Source organism: Colossoma macropomum, unplaced genomic scaffold (assembly GCF_904425465.1).
Source record: "Colossoma macropomum unplaced genomic scaffold, Colossoma_macropomum, whole genome shotgun sequence".
In the NCBI taxonomy this organism is placed as follows: domain Eukaryota; kingdom Metazoa; phylum Chordata; class Actinopteri; order Characiformes; family Serrasalmidae; genus Colossoma; species Colossoma macropomum.
The window spans coordinates 10,147,433-10,163,656 of NW_023494797.1; positions in this window are offsets into that span (position 1 = coordinate 10,147,433).

The window sequence follows — 16,224 nt, forward strand, 5'->3', positions numbered from 1 at the left end:
AAACAGACAAGCGCATTATTCCTGTATAGGCTCTACAATCCTGCTTTGTGGTCCTAGCTCAAAAACCATGAAAACCACAAAGACAACAAAACACAGTAATTTGGCTTTGACAAGCCAACTTGAAATAAAATGAGAGAAAGACAAAGGGTAGGAAAAAGAAAACGAGAGTTTTATTTGTATGTATATGCAATCCTTAGCTTGCACGCAGTTTTGTAACTGCACATGTTAAATTATTTTTAAATCGACCTTAATAAATCAAGTCTCAATGCCATAAATCTAACCTTCACTGAAGTGTTAGCAGCTCCCCTACTGAGTACAAATGACGCACTGTTCTGCAGCCTTGTGTATGTTCACAGACCCTCAGAGAGCGAGAGCAGGAGGCCATGAGAGTGACAGAGAGATGGAAGAAATCAGGAAAATTCCTTCCAGATTCTGAAATAAATGTCCAGATTTAGATGGACAAAGCTAAAAGCACTATTGAGCTGGATTAGTTGTACCAGAGGAGGTTCTGTAGCGTAATTTGTAAGAGATTTGACTCTCCAATTTATACAGGATAAAATTCTGAGGTAATTCTGGGAAATAAGAAACATCATAGTCTGGATTTATACAGAGGTGTGCACCGTATTACCAGAAACATCTACAGATGTACTTTGTAGGTTTACAGTTACGGATTGTAGCCCATCTGTTATCGCACAATGTATCAGCTGCCTTCTATCCATTCATAAATGGAAAGGGGCGAACATAGGACCACCTATTTGTGTGTGTTGGGCTATTCTCAGCACAGCAGTTACACTGACATGGTAGTGGCATGGTAGTGTGTGTTACACTGGGTGTTCTGTACACTAAATTAGTTTTTTAATGCAATTTTTCTGTCAGTTTATATTGCATAGAATGTAAAATAGGATTTTTTTGGCCATTAGGTAAAGTGAGTTTCACTGTGATGTACACTGCAGTACAAAGTCAGTTATTATAACATGCTATGTCATTTCACCCCAAAAAATTAAATAAAAGAACTGAAATCACCTGATGTAGGTGTTAAGTCAACTTGACATCAAAGTTGACAAAAGCAGCCTTTATGACAGACAACACATATTGGATGTTTTTATAAATGTTTATGTAGGCTTATGTCAGCTGGCATAACAGTCTTACATTTGCTGTCCAAAGAAAAACAAATACCTCTAAAATGGTGACTTCACAGGAAAAGGCCAAAACGTTCTTAACTTTTAAAGTAAGTTAAAGTAAAAAGGTTTTATTCCAAGTAATTTTGGAGCATTTCTATTGATTCATTGATCATAAAATTGTCACTCAATGTGAAGGACAACTACTATGTTCAAGCGATGTAGAAAAATAAAAATCGACAAAAATGGAAGTGAGTGTTTTTTGTTTGTTTTGTTTTGTTTTGTTTTTTTAAACAGCAATGTTATGCAGGTGCTACTGAACTTTTAAATGGATGATTCTTTACAAATCTCCAAAGTGGGAGGTGTGACAACCACAAAGCATTACAGATGCTCATGCCAACATAAATTAAAGACAAAAATAAGAATGAATAACTATGTTATTCTAAATGTGACTGAAATATAAAAGCAAAAAACATTGCCACTTGAAAATACTCAAGAAAGTGTAAGTCAAAAATGTCCTTAAGTACACATACCTTAAAGTGAACGTAACTATTTACTACTCACCCTGATTAAAATCACATCGATAATCACTTAAATTACAGTACCTCCCATGCAGGGTTGGATTACTGACACAGTCACTGGGTCCAGTGCCCAGGGGTCGCTGACTACCAGGGGCTTAGGGAACTTAGACCACAAGGCTGAAATACTTGAGAAAATTCACTGCAGATGTAAACACTAGATGAACAAATAGACCTTCAGTATGTGCAAACAGTATGTGAATACATAAAATAAGTGAAGAAATGCTATCTGCTTTCAGGCCTGTTTTCTGTTTCCAAATATAAACTTGATTCCAAAGTTAGAACAGTAGGAAGTTAGTATTCAGTTAAAGAAGAGATATTTAATGTTTCAACTGATTAACATTTTGTAACATATTCCAAAAAGTACTTCCTTTTAACAACTTTCAATCATTTGGGATATGAAGACACCAATAGTTGTAGCTGTGAAAGTAGATTTTTTTCAATTTTTGTTTGACATAACACTTCAGCTGATCAACAATCCGGGGTTGTAGATGCAGCGATGACTTGTGTTTACTGACAAGGGTTTTTCAGAATATTCCTGAACCCATGTGATTATATTCATTACAAAAGCATGTCTGTTTTTAAAGCAGTGCCGTCTGAGGGATCGTCTAAGGGATTGTTTGTGAATTGCTGGATTATTCTAATTTATATCCAATCATGATAACATTACCTGTTGCCTATTCACCTGTTTACATGTGGAAAGCTTCAAAACAAGTCATTTTAATCATTCCCAAAAACAATTTGATGAGTTTGATAAAGTAAAATATCACATATCTTCTCTCTGTGTTTTCAGAAGATACTGCTTTCAAATCACTGTTTTCTGGGGTTTTTTTATTGCATTTTACCTAGAGAAATATCATCATTGTTGTTTTTGTGTGCCTGTGTGCTTTACAACAAGACAGGAAATCTCTTATATAAAAATTATAATCGTGTAGGACAATGTGCATAGGATATTGCACATTAATACAGTGAATATTTATTTATTTCCATTATAAAAAAATATACAAATTGCTCAAAGTGGACAAAAACAAACAAAAACTATCTGACTTTCAGGTCTTTTTTTATTATTATTAATTTATTACACAGTATTGTTTGAGTGCAGGGGGCCTCCAAAACCCCTTGTCTCCAGGGTCCTCACAAGACTACGATCCATCCGTGTCCTCAAGTAAACCTAACCCAGCTTGAAACCAGCTAAAGAGAATGTGAGGGATTCAGTGCAGGACTTCAGCACTCAGCCACTCTGATGTCACAGAACTGATGGGTACAGGGACACAGCCAAGAACACAGCCTGGGCTTTGGAAGCAGGAAACGAACATTAGGAGGAGTGTTTGCAGCTAAAATGAAATGAAAATGGAGACAGAAGATTCCTCAGTGTGAAAGTCAGTGATCTAACTTCCCATCGCTGAAAACAACCTCCCTCTCAGACACAGAAACTGGGTCATTTGGAGCCGGTTCTGCAGTGACTACTGCTAGCAAGCCGTTTGTGTTGTGAGCTCAGTTCTCCACAGAAACAGTTGGGAGATGTCGCTTAGAGACGTCACCCTTGGAATGCAGTAACACACACCCAGACACAGACACTCACACGGACACACATCATCAACATCATCAATTTCATCATCATCACTCTTCATACAAGAGGCATGAACATTATCCAAAAATCTGTGGGAATAATCAAAGAATTGGACAATGGGATGTTCCAAAATCAGTCACTCGCTCACTCTCTCCCAAACACACATCTGCACAGAAAAGCCTGACTTGGTAGACGCTTTAGCACATTTTCTAAATCCACAGAGAACTTTTGGCTGGAAGATTTTTTTCCAGCTTTAGTTAATTTACGATCATCTGTCATAGTGACTCAACAGTCTTTTATTATTAATGCAGATCCACAGCCACCTCATAATGATTTAATGGTGCACCAAGAAGGCCAGCAAGTTGCAGGCAGGCACTTTTTATTCTGCTTTGGAATTTGGAAAAGTTTTATTTGATAAAAGCATGTGTGTGCACATGTGTATATGTGCGTTTGGAACATTGCTGTGAAGATTTGATTGCATTCAGCCGAAAGAGTATTGGTGAGGTCAGATACTGACAGGTACAGATGATTAGTTCTGGATCACAAACACCACTCCAAGTCATCCCAAACATACTTAAAGGAGCTCCATCTCTCCGGAGAATGCAGTTGTACTGCTTCACAGCCCAATACCGGGAGGCTTTTCACTCCTCTAACCAACACTTGGCATTGAGCATGGTGACCTTAGGCTCATGTGCAGCTGTTCCAGAGCATCTCATTTTATTGGCAATGCATGCTTTTCTATGGAGATTGTACAAGCTGTGTATAGGCAATGGAACATTTGTGTCAGCATTGAGTGAATCTTACAGTAGCTAAATTCACCTATTGGGGGGTGTCTACAAATTTTTGGACATATACAGTACTATTTAATACTCAGAGATCACCATTCATTTATTTAATTTCCAAAAAAACTGCCATTAAGTACAAGCTATTGAGGTCTGGACTCTGGGGTGACCAGACTATTGAGAATGGCAGCTTCTTTTTTGTTTGATTTGCAATATTTTTCTTTTTTTTTTTGTCTGTTTGAAGAGTTCAGTTACAAAATACATTGTAAATGACTTTTTTCTTTTTTTTTCTCAATTGCTTCTTGACAGAAATGCATCCTTCCTGTGACTTTTCTCTTTTTATGCAAGAAGATTATCTTTTATCTAAATATCTCCTAAAAATGGATCATTTGTACTTACTGGCTTTTTTGACTAGAAATCAAATAAATGAAGGGTGGTCTCTGATTTTGGGCAACACTGTACGTGTCTCTTTAACTTGAGTTAATTCTTACTGCTTGGATCACACTGAACACTGTTTGACTAACAATGTGTAAAAACTCCTGAGCACATCTTGCTCACATCAACTTTAATTTCATGAATGGCTGCTCTCAAGGTCTTCACTGTACTTTTCATCCCATGCACGCTTGATAAATAAAACATGTTTCTCTATTGTTCTTGGTTCAATCAGCAAAGAGCACAGTATCTTTCAGCACTTTCTCTCAGCTCTTTGGCCTTCCTGACCAAATCTAGCAGATGACTCAGTCCATCTCCCTCCACAGTGGAAAGTCTTGTATCGTAGCCTAGCACGTTTGCTAATCCTGCCTGGGCGTTCTCTGCTCTTTGAAGTGCTGCCTTAATAATGCACGGAGACCAAAAACATGTGCTGAAATAAGGACCAGATCATTCTTTTCTTTTCCACTGTTGGGAATTTAGACGGATGGCTTAGTCTATTTCTGGAACGCAATACACTCCCATTAGCTAAAGCAGCATAAATCATCATGTCATGTAGCTGACGTCGAGGCACAAAGCATGGAGCATACAGACACCAATCACAGGAGGAGTCAACAACTTTGGGGTTAAGTGCCTTGCTCAGCATTACTTTGGCAGTAGCAGGATGTTATCAGTCAGGATCTAACCTGTGACCTCTGGTTTAGAGCCTGCTCTCTGACTGCTGGAGTACCACCAGCTTTCAGCTGTGGAGATGGTAGTATCACTTATAGCTTCAAACTGTTGGATTTACATCTGGTCTCAGTCAATGACTCAGGAATAATTGCTGCGTATTTTGGTCACACCATAGTAAGCGGGCATTGAATCATCTAACTGACTAACGCATCTGGGTCATGGAATTTTAGTTTAAGTCATTTTGCATCGTGAGATGATGTATCATTGCTTAAATGAAAGGATATGGAAGCTAATTACATGATGAATGTCCTGCAAACTTTTTTCATGCAAACAAATAAAGAAATGGAAGATTTTCATAAGTCTATTTAAGCCTGCTTATTACAGCTATTTATGTTGTACGCCTGAAATATCATAGGCCTGAATAAAAAAAGAGTCAATTCTCTGCAACATTACAAAAACCAGCAATGTCATTCACACATCTAAAATAAGCGGATGTCTCTCACTCCTTCCATGACGCATATGCTAGTTCTGGAACAATCTCCTACTCTGTGTCACCAGCATTTCACTGCCACCAGGCTCTGTACTGCATTACGTGAGAACATCTCACACGATGAGAAAACCACCCATTTTTTAATTAACAATTTCTCAATTTCTCATTGGTTCTGCAGCTATGGCGTGTCATGGAAAGGTTGTTGTGCGGTATGGTGTCCGTAAAGCTGGCACTGTGCTGGGCACAATGAGGGCATTTATGGGCTGCAGACAGAGAGGGAGACAGACCCAGTCCTGCGGCAGGCCGGCTGGCAGACGGCTGGAGGTTTGAACGACACCGCAGCTATTCCTGCCCAGCACGATCCAACCATTAGCACAGCAGTGCAGGCCCTGCACTGGCCTCAGCCAAGTGCCGCAGAAATCCCAACGCTTACTGCATATGGAAGGCATGTGCGATCCTTCTCCTCAGGCTAAAATAAGAAGAAGCCCACATGGCTCCAGACCAAGACATTCTCAACAGCTCCATTGTTTCAATGAATCGCACACCTGATGACTGTTGCTGTCTAATGTGCATATATATCCAACAGTAAACATGTAAACACATACAAACATATGTATATATAATGTATGGATACATATGTGCTGCACATGGAGCACACTGCAAGATCTAAATTAGCCAAAGCATTATAATGCGAAAAACACTGAATATCTTGTAATAACAGTGTATGTCAAGGTTTGGGAGATATTAGATGGCAAGCAAACAGTTGTTTCTCATGAACAACATGTTGGATGCAGGAAAAATGGGCAGGTGAAGACCTGAGTGACTTTGACAAGGGCCAAAGTGTGTCAGAGTCAGAGTGCCCATGCTAACCCCTGTCCACTGTCAAGAGCACCAACAATGGGCACACAAGTGTCAGAACTGGACCTTGGAGCAATGGAAGAAGGTTGCTAGGTGGGATGATTTTCTTTTATATCATGTGAACGGCCAGGTATGTGTGTGCCATTTACCTGGGGAAGTAATGGCACCAGAATGCACTGTGGGAAGAAGACAAGCTGGTGGAGGGAGTGTGATTCTCAAGGCATCTCTGGGTTCAGGCGTTCATGTGGACATCAATTTAATATGTGTCGCCTACCTAAATATCATTTCACCCATTCAGGGTAATGGTATTTAAGAATGGTTAGAGAAATCTGATAAAGAAGCATGGCCAACAATTTCCTCAGATCTCAATGTGATCAAGCATCTGTAAGATGTGCTGGAACAATATTAGGCATTAGGTGGACATAATGTTTTGGCTCATTGGTGTATATGCAGTATTTGCAAAAGTCAGAGATCACTCTTTATTTATTTAATTTCCAGTCAAAACAGTTATTCAATGAGCAAGACATAAACATAACATTTTTTCAGCATTTAGTGTGTCCACTTTTTTGCCTTTATTCCTGCATACATTCTTTTCATGACACTTGCTTTCAGTTTTTCAAAGAAATCTCTAGGGATATTTTTTCACAACTCCAAAGTTCAGTCTTTTTTGCTTCTCACCAACAAAGTAATTGCAATTAGAAATTTACTAATCAGTCCATAAAACCTCACTCCACATCTTAGATGTCCAATTCCAGTGTCCTAGTGCAAATTTGCTTCTTTTTGTCTATTTCCTTTTTTGAGTGAATGCTATGCATCCATTCAGAAAGCATTAAGTTGTCTTTTCACAGTGGAAGAATGGACAGAGACGTGAATTTTTTCAGATCTGAAGCAAGAATGGAGCTTGATTTAAGGACTGTTTATCAGATGGAGACAGTTTTGGTGGTCTACCAGGTATGGTGTGATTGTTAGGAGTCCCATTTTCTCTGTATCTTTTAATATTTGTTTGAGTTCCTTTTTTTCATTTATTTTACTTTTACTTTCTGCTTCCATATGGAAGTGGATTATCACATTTTTCCTCAGAAACATCTCCTGAAAACAAATAACTTGTATTTGACAGTTTTGACTGAAACATAATAAATGAAACATTGCATCTGACTTTTGCACAGTGTCTCTGCTCTTAGGGAACTTGAGGAACACTTTAGATATAGATATAGGTATAGATTTGGTTGCATAGGTTACACATGACCTTAAAGACTCATGACACACTCCACATCCATTCTATAATCATTCTCACTGCTTTGGGCTCCTTTGAGATATTTTGAATACCTTTATGAATGCACCACGCGCACATATGTCAAACAAACAAATATTGTCCTTACCTCTTTAAAATCTTTTACCTCTTAAACCCTTTGAAGGTTTTTTTATTCAGTTATTAATATGATCGCTTATTGTACAGTAAGTACTACGAATTATCAAAAAAAACTTTAATGAGACTTTTAATGAAAGTTATAATACATTTAAGACACAATATAAAACAGTAATGAAGGAACCGCTCTTGACAGGCCGTTAGAGTTAACAGTATTAACCCACTGAACCTGTGCTTATTATTCTTTTAATAATCTGTAGACTTTCATTCAATAAGTCCTTTAAAACTATTATGTAGTGTGGGCCGTCATATAGGCCTTTAAGGTGGGGGCTAAAATAGGCCATTAAAAAGTTGAAGTCATATTTGAAGTCATAACAGACTACACACACCCTTCTGTAAGTAGCAGAAGATTTGAGTGTCATTTCAGCACTGGCAGTGCTCTGGGTCATGTGTGCCAATGCAGTAAAAACCAATGCTTAACAGCAGTCATAGCCCTTTTCAATCCCACTCCCAGCAATGACATCACTCCTGGGTCTCTCCTGGGTTTCTCTGGCGCACTTGCCTGGTTCAGCGGGAGATCTTTGATTGAATCCAGAGCAGTTCAACACACAGCCCATTCGCTGACCTTGCCACAGCACACAGCGTTAAAACAGCACTCACCCACCTGCAGCTTGGCTTTTACCACTCATCTCTGACCTATCTCAAAACAAAAGGCCTTTAACTTAAAAGTTCAGTTGAACCTATAAAGTGATGCTTTGAAAGTTTCTGTCGTAAAGTCATGAATCATCTGAGCCATAGTTGTTTTTTCTACTTAAATGCTTCTGTAGTGATTCAACAGGCACTTGCAAAAGTTCCAGAGGTTTCAATTCATTGATGTTGCATTAGTATGATAGAGTATACACTAGTTATATGAATATGCTAGTATGCTGGTATAATGTACAACCCCATTTCCAAAAACGTTGCTGTGCAAAATGTAAATAAAAACAAAATTAAATGATGTGCAAATCATTTAAACCATATATTTCACTGAAAATAGTACAAATCAAATCTGGAAACTGGGAAATTTTGTTGTTTTTTTTTTTTTTAAATATATGCCCATTTTGAATTTGATGGCAACAACACGTTCCAAAAAAGTTGGGACAGGTGCATGTTTACCGCTGTGTTTCATCACGTCTTCTTTTAACAACACTCAGTAAGTGTTGGGGACTGAGAAGACTAACTGCTGTAGTTTTGAAAGTGAAATGTTTTCCCATTTTTGCTTAACATAGGATTTCAGCTGCTCAACAGTTCAGGGTCTCCTTTGTTGTATTTTTCATTTTATAATGCACCAAATGTTTTCAGTGGTCACAGGTCTGGACAGCATGCAGGCCAGTTAGGGCCTGGACTCTTTCAATACAGAGCAATGCTGTTATAATACATGCAGAATGTGGTTTGACATTGTCTTGCTGAAATAATCAAGGCCTTCCCTGAAAAAGACGTCATCTGGCCAGCAGCATATGTTGCCAAAACCTGTATATATTATCCAGCATTAATGGTGCCTTCACAGATGTGCACACAACCCATGCCATGTGCACTAATGCACCCGTATACCATCATGACTACTGGGTTTTGAACTGTGCACTAATAAGCGGAGTGGACTTTAGCCCGGAGGTCCATGATTTCCAAAAAGAAATTCAAATGTTGATTGTGGGACCACGGAACACTTTTCCACTTCCCCTCAGTCCATTTTAAATGTGCTCTGGCCCAGAGAAGGCGGTAGCATTTCTGGATCCTGTTTATATGTCGTTTCATCTTTGCATTTAAGAGTTTTAACTAGCATTTGTGGATGCAGTGCCGAACTGTTTTCATAGACAGTGTTTTTGAGAAGTTTGTCCCATGCAGTGATTTCCACTACAAAATCATATTCGTTTTTAATGCAATGCCGTCTGAGGGCCCAAAGATAACGGCCAGCAAATGCTGGTTTTTGGCCTTGTCTTTTGCGTGCAGAGATTTCTCCAGATTCTCTGAATCTTTTAATGTTATGTACTGTAGATGATGAAAAGCAAAAGTTCTTTGCTGTTTTACGATGAGAAATGTTATTCTTGAATTGTTGCACTATTTGATCGTGCAGTCTTTCACAGAGTGGTGAACTCCTCCTCATCTTTACTTCTGAAAGACTCAGTCTCTCTGGGATGCTTTTTTTTAGACCCAATCATGTTACTGACCTGTTGCCAATTAACCACCAGGTGTTTTTTTTTAGCATGACACAACTTTACCAGCCTTTTGTTGCCCCCGTCCCAACTTTTTTGGAACATGTTGTTGGCATCAAATTCAAAATGGCAAGTATTTTAAAAAAAAACATGCAATTTCTCAGTTTTAACGTCTGATATGTTGTCTTTGTACTATTTTCAGTTAAATATAGGGTTTAAATGATTTGCACATCATTGCATTTTGTTTTTATTTACATTTTGCGCAGCATCTCAACTTTTTTGGAAATGGGGTTGTATGTAAATGTCAACATTTTCCTTAAGTTGATAAAAAGGCTATTGTGCATATTTGGTTAAATTAAAAACTATACAAACGTTGCAACATTAGCTAGCATACTATTATGACATTACTGAGACTACAGTTAGGTCAGGGCTCTGTGGAGGCCACTGGAGTTCCTTCACACCAAACTTGCCAAACCATGTCTTTATGTACCTCGCTTTGTGCACAGGAGCACAGTCATGCTGGAACAGGAAAGTGCCTTCCCCAAACTCTTGCCACAAAGCAGGAAGCATATAATTGTCTAAAATGCCTTTGTTTATTGTACCATTAACACTACCCTTCACTGGAACCAAAGGGCTGAGCCCAAACCCTGAAAAAACAACCAGTATCCCTCCTCCACCAAACTTTACAGTTCAGACTATGCAGTCTATTCTCCTGGTATCCGCCAAACCCAGATTCGTCCATCAGACTATCAGATAGTGAAGCGTGTTTTATTACTCTAGAGAACGCGTTTCCACTCCCCCAGAGTCCAGTGGTGGCATGTTCTACACTAATCCAGCCGTTGCTTGACATTGTGTATGGTGATCTTAGGCTTGTGTGCAGTTGCTGAACCATGGAAACCCATTTCATGAAGCTCCCAATGCACAGCTCTTGTGCTTATGTTGCTTTCCAAGGCAATTTAGAACTCTGTAGTAAGTGATCCAACAAAGGATAGAAGATTTTTACACTCTACGCACTTTAGCACTCTGCGGCTTGCTCAGTGAATCTGCTGTGTGGCTGAGCTGTTGTTCCTCCTGAACAAAGTTAACACATCTTGTACAGGAAATAAACTTAATTATGACAATTTCTGCAAATTTTAGAGCATAATTTTTATGTATTTGCTAAGTTTAACATATTAGAAAAGCATAAAACATAAAATGCCATGAATATTGCTTAGGTCACATTTTATGTTTTTTTTTTTCTCCAGTATGCTAAATTCAGCAATTAAAAAATAATTGTGCATTAAAATGTTATTGCATCATTTGCAAAGTTGTTTAGCCTAACCTTTTAAGAGTGAGTCTAGTCAGTCCTAGGCTGTTTTATGCAGTCTATGTGGTCATATATTCATTCCCATTCCACTAAGCAATGAATATTCCTCTTTCTTGACTAGACTTACATCTTCTGCCACTTTAAGACAATTCACAGCTAATGTTTTCTAAGAACGATTCTCTAAATTACATAAAGAGCAAGTACATGAGAGCTAATCCTTTGCCAGATGAAATGCCTCACCAACAGTTCTTCACTCTGCTCCTATGAAGCATCATCTGTTTGAATTAACATTTGGTTTAAGGCCTTCTGGCGGTGACAGAATACATCTGTGAGCTTACGCAAACCGAGAAATTAGTCTTTATAAAGAAATCATTGCTTCAACACCTACTTTTTAAGGAGAACTGCCTCAGTAGACTTCTGCTTAATTGCAGAACTCCTTCAGTTGTTTTCTTTTCCCTCAGAATGTGATTCTCTCTGTACTGGAATCCGTCACTGGAATGTTCTGGCTGAGGTTGTCTCAGGTCATTGATTCTCCAGGTTGCTGCACTCTCCTTCCAGCTAATCTGTCTGATTCTCTCAGACACTACAAGTTCTGTGGCCAAAAAGAGGGAGCTCGCTGCTGCTTTTCGCTATGGCCTGAACCCAACAGCACAGGTGGACGACACACGGACAAACACACACACACACACACGCTACACAGCAAAAGAGAGAGGGACAGATTTAAGAGTTTCGAATTTTTGCTTAAAGGCCTTTTTTAGCTAATCTTCAATCTCAAATATTTTTAACCCCTAAAAATACAGGCTTTATTTTGCAGACTGGACTTATTCTGTCTTTCATTTTGACACATATTATTCAGTAACTATTTGGGTTGCGATGTGCTAGAATACAAGTATTAAATATACATACTCAGAATACAGAAATGTGTATTCAGTCTATGTTGTGAATAGGGAGTATTCAGAATTCACTTCCTTTACATTTTTAGGGGAACACTTTTAGAATATGTAAACACTGAACCCACCATCAATGCTTATTCAGTGACTATTTTAATATCAGGGCTCTGCATGTAGCAAACATGCTCATTAGACGACTGTAACGAGGAACTTGAAAGGCTTCTTTGCAAACGTCAACGTCTATGCTAAAGCTTGAGAAGACTGATAAATCAAAGAGTCAGTTATTAATCTCAGTGCCACTGAGTTTACACCTTGCATCAACATGCATTTTTGGTGTTTGGATCACGTTCGGATTTCACATGATCTCATGAAAAGCCAGATGTAAACACCAACAGGATGTATTGTGAGAAGATTTTGATCGGATCTCTCAAACCACATTTGGAAGTGGTCCAGAGATGAATCCCGACCACATGTGTGTGTTTTTTGTTATCTGGATGCAATTATATGAGCGGAAATGTGTCTGCCAAGCACTGACTTGCAGGTGAGAGGATAAACAATAAACTTCAGGCACTTTGGGCTGATTAAAGCATGCAAGCCAAGCTTATCGGCTCATATCGTTATGGGAAAAATGTAAACAAAACCGATTCTTTCTGGTCCAACTGGGGATGTACTCTATGGACAAATGTACTGGGACACCTACACATTACACCTACAGGAGCTTTTATGACATCCCATTCTAAATCCATAGGCATTAATATGATGTTGGTTCCCCTTTGCAGTTGTAACAGCTTCCACTGTCTGGGAAGCTTTCTATGACATTTTGAGTGTGTTTGGGGGAATTTTTGCCCATTCATCCAGAAGAGCATTTGTGAAGTCAGACACAGATGTTGGATGAGAGGGCCTGGCTCACAATTTTCAATTCTGGAGTTGAGGTCAGAGCTCTGTGCTGGCCAGTTAAGTTCTTCCATATCAAACTCACCCAACTATGCCTTTATGGACCTTGTTTTGTGCACTGGTGCTCAGTCATGCTGGAACAGAACAAGGCCTTCCCCAAACTGTTCCCAAAAAGTTGAAACATACAATTGTCCAAAATGTTTTGGTCTGCTGAAGCATTAAGATTTCCCTTCACTGAAACTAAGAGGTCTAGGCCAACCCCTGAAAAACAACCCCATAGCATTATCCCTCCTCCACCAAACTTTAGAGTTGGCACAATGCAGTCAGGCAGGTAACATTCTCCTGGCATTCACCAAACCCAGACTTGTCTATCAGACTGCCAGATAAAGAAGCATGATTAGTCACTCCACAGAATACATTTCCACTGCTCCAGAGTCCAGTGATGGTGTGTTTTACACCACTTCATCCAATGCTTGGCATTGTGCTTGGTAATATAAGGTTTGCATGCAGCTGCTCAGCCATGGGAACCCATGCCATAAAGTTCCTGGTGCACAGTTTTTCTGCTGGTGTTAAAGCCAGAGGAGGTTTGGAACTCTGCAGTTACTGAGTCAGAAGAGCGTTGGTGACTTTTATACACTATGCGCCTCAGCACTCAGTGACCCTGCTATGTAACTTTGTGTGGTCTGCAACTTTATGGCTGAGTTACTGTGGTTCATAAACACTTCCACTTTTTGATAATAGCACACACAGATGATTGTGGAATATCTAGGAGGCAAGAAATTTCACAAACTGATTTGTTGCAACGGTGGCATCCTATTACAGTACCACACTTAAATTCAGTGAGCTCGTTAGAACGACCCATTCTTTGACAAATGTTTGTAAAGGCATGCTGCATGGCTAGGTATTTGATTTTATACACCTGTGGCAATGAGACTGAATGAAGCACTTGCATTCAGTGAATGAGAAGTGTGTCCCAATACTGTTGTCCATATAGTGTATATTAGTTTAAAAGCATAAATAAAATCCCACCACAGTATTTGCAGATGCAATCCAGACATGAAACACATGTTAATGCATAATGTGTAAACAATGTGTAAACAAGCTCATTGAGTCATTAAGTGTCACAGTTGCACTAGGCTTGTGCATGCGTTTTATGGCATAATGCTACATACATCCTTAACGCATCCTAATGCATAAATACCCACTCTATAGTCATATTTGCAAGATTTGGTGAACTGTCTGTGGAAAATATTTATTAATTAATTTTAATTTTCTAGTACTGTGGGTTTAACAAAAGTGGGACAATATGTATTTAGAAAAACTGAAGAAAGTTAAAGTGCCTAACTGTGTTTTATGGGTCTGTATTATCAAAATAAAAACATTCAATACAGTTTTAACAAATTTACATATATAAGGTTTGAACAACTCACAAAAACACAAAAGAAATGAGTCAATAACTGCAATGGGGGTCCCCTGATTAAATAACATTAAGTATCCAACCATAGGGGTTACTGTTAACTACAATAAACGGGGAACTCACATAAAGACCCTTGTAGTTTTAGGGTGCACTATGTACTTCTCTATTTACCCATCCCTGACACTCTAACCCATCTATACAGAGGGAAAATAGTTCAATCGTGTTGTGATCATGCCTATTCTTAAATGACAAAGAAATGATCTAACAAAACAGAAAAATTGTACAATTGTACAAACTAGCAATTTTAGCAAGCAAATAAATGCACAAGACTATTATTCTGACTTCACTCTGATAGAACAAATGTTTCCCCACATGCTGTTAATGATATGAATTCTGGTCTGAATGCATGCTCTTACACTGCACTGCTACACCACATTTAACATCTATGGCGGAAAGCTAAGGCAGCACTGTCGATCTGCAACTCTATTGGCATGAACACTGCTTCCTTTTGATATATTTGATATGCAGTAAAGAACTCTCTGAGAACAAAAAAAAATGTCTTTTACAAGCTTCAAATGTATATTTTCAATCTAAAACACCCCAAAAAATATTCATGTCTATCACTGTTATCTTAGCGCTAACATACTATTAAAAATCCAGCAGTGGCTCTAGCGGAACTTAACACTATCATAAAGGTGGGTTTTTCTTGTTTTTTGACATTTATAGACTAAAATGAAGTTCTAGGTGTTTCACCATTGTTTTTACATTATTTTAAGCAGCACAACTACTAGAGCACAAGGTTTCTCTTAAAAAGCCCATATCATGGAAAACTCACCGGGCCCAAGTTTGTTCTTAAATGTGCTCTTGAGAAAAGTCTTAAAAAAAAGTCTACATCAAATTCATGACGTGTTCTTAAATCGCAGAACTGTTCACACCTTTGTGCTCTTCAGTGTGTGTGTAGATTCTGTTTTTACCTAAGAACAAATCCCAAATGAGAAAACATTGGTGGATGTCAGAATGTTTATGAAAACTGCATAAGTAGGTTTTAAGAAGAAATTTCTTCCAAAGATCGCTTGGTGAATGAGGCCCACAGTTTTGCAATATAATGCATTTTTGTAATATATAAACATTTTTTACAGTTTCAAACTTACCATCCATTTAGTCCATACATTTCTATACATTTGCTGCACAGACTGCTTTTTAATTGAAGCCCAATCCTGGGCAGCCAGCCAGAACAAAGATAATTTACAGCATGTCTGAAAGGTACTGTAATAAAAACAGCGTGTTTAATTCTAAGGGATACAGAGAGGTTAGAAAGTGGTTGTGTAAAAAGGAATCATGATTGTTTTTAATAAATAAAGGCACATTTACGTTATAAGTGGACCGCATGAAAACTGTAGCATATGGGCCCTTTAAAGTCTAGACCACTAGGGGGTCCGGGTGAAGAGGCTACTTGCTTATTTCTTTTGGACTATGTCCTACTTAACACAGACGCACACATGCAAAAGCTTCAGTGACTGTGTGGAAAAACTCATTCAAAACTATTCAGCTGGTTCAGACAATCCTGACTTGCTTGGATCCAAACAGAGCATACACAAGGATAACCACCAGGATTCATGGCCAGTGAGAGTTCCTGCAGTCTAGAGTCGCCGTTTGGAAATTACA